This window comes from Brassica oleracea, chromosome C7 (genome assembly GCF_000695525.1).
Source record: "Brassica oleracea var. oleracea cultivar TO1000 chromosome C7, BOL, whole genome shotgun sequence".
Classification (NCBI taxonomy): domain Eukaryota; kingdom Viridiplantae; phylum Streptophyta; class Magnoliopsida; order Brassicales; family Brassicaceae; genus Brassica; species Brassica oleracea.
In genome coordinates, this window is record NC_027754.1 from 20,788,265 (window position 1) to 20,790,281 (window position 2,017).

A 2,017-nucleotide genomic window follows, 5' to 3' on the forward strand; every position below is an offset into this window, starting at 1 on the left:
GCTTCTTTCGATAAAGAACGAACTTTCCGCGGTTTTTACCGTAAAGTTTGATCGATGACTTAGAATGGCGGGAAACATGAAATGGGTTCGCTACGATCTTCGGGAGATAGCATCGAAGGGTAGACGAGAATGCATGGACTAATGTCGTATCAACATTTCGGAAGAGCTCGGTCGCTACGTGGCGACCGGACAGCGTGCATGTGCGATAATTGCGTAATGACCGAGCTTGGTTCGTCCATGTTCTGATAGTCATACTCGGACCTATCCGTAGCTGGTCTGGGTATGTTTCCGATGGATTATGTTTGATCTAAATAGAATTCGAACGAAACTTTATCTCGGAAACACACGTTGCGACATTTTCTTGACCGAGCATGATTTGTTGCGCAAAGACATACTTGTATTCTGCGGGGATTTGGACGTTAACTTCGTCGTAACCGTTTTCGACCCCAACAATTTCGATCTTAGGTGAAAGTTGCTTGGAGTTACTCATGGAGTGTTACCGAAGTTCATTTCACTACGATCTAGTCGCAGGACGTTTTTCATAGGTTTTTTGAGAGGATTCTCATGACACATTCATTTCTGGAACGAATTGGCCAACCAGAGGTAGATCTAGCCAATGATCGAGAAGAAAGTGTTCCCTTTAATGTGCTCGATGCTACATTTATTCTCGAGTTTTCTTCGTCGCAAATATTTTCGATGCTTTTCCATGACTTACTCGGTTCAACGGAAACTGAAAGAAATGCTTTTATGCTTGAAGATTTCTCGTAGAAAGTTTTATACGAAACTGGGTTTATAAAGCCGGATAGGGCTTCGAGACTTTGGCTAATCGTTGAATTTTAGTTTGATATTGGTATAGGTTTTCTATACGCATGATTGCGACAAGAAATGTTGTATAGTCTTAGAAATTATGTTGATGATCGTCTGGATATGTTTCTAGCGTTTAGACGAATTTTAGATTGTCATTTGCCAATTTGGGACGATTTTCTTTGATGAAAGCGTTTTCGTGACTATTTTCAAAAGTTTTTGAAGTTTGGGAATATATGAGTATAGTATACGTACCTACTCCCTTTTTTTTTTTGAAAGAAAACGGTTAAACCGATACTTTGAAGGGATGTGTAGGTTTTTCTTACGAGTTTTGGAATGATCGACAATCCGGGTCAATTTAGAGATGACGCTGGGACTGTGATTTGGTTCTTTCCAGGTTGACGACTTGGAATATGTCGGTTTTGAGAAAATCGCTAGAAACGAATCGGTTTTAAGACGACGTTCATGTCTCTAGTTTTTTCTCTCTTTAGGAAGTGATTTGGATATGCGTGGCGATCGTTTCTCGATTTTCAGAGAGTTTAGATCGGTTTGCAAGACTTGCCTGAACAGTTATGGAACAATATATCGAGACAGGAAAAATCGCCTAAGACTTAGTTTGCTAGACTATCCACCTAGGTTTTACGTTCCCTAAAGTTCTATGGCAGTCTCAAAGGCGTTTTTGTTTCTTAGTACCTTCCTACGAAAATTCCAAGTTTGATCTTGAAACAAGTCGGACATACCTTAGTGTTCTCGGAGATGCAGTTTTGTCTCTTCTCAGTTTTGCTTGCTTATTTCCCCTTCCTCTTCTCGTGTATCTTCGCCATTTTCGATATTGGTGTTTATCCTTTGAAACTTGACATTTATCTTCCAAACTTGACTGTTATCTTCTACTTAGATACGGCGTCAATTTTTATAAAAAGGTTCAACGTAATTGTATAGTTGAGGCGGCTAAGGTGCTAAGTTAACTGTTGCCGCTTTATACGATCAATTTGAATTCATGCGAGAAAACAAGTCTTTACGGGTTTTTTTTTTATTATCGTAAAGTTTCAATGGTAACTCCAATCGAGACAAAACAAGAGACTTTTCGATCGAGATTTGAAGGAGAACACAAAGATGGAGGTAAGGGCGAGTAGGAGCAAGCGAAGGAGTTTAGACGAGTCTTACTTGTTTTTGTCGTAAAATCTCAACGGAAACTCCGATTGAGACGAAACGA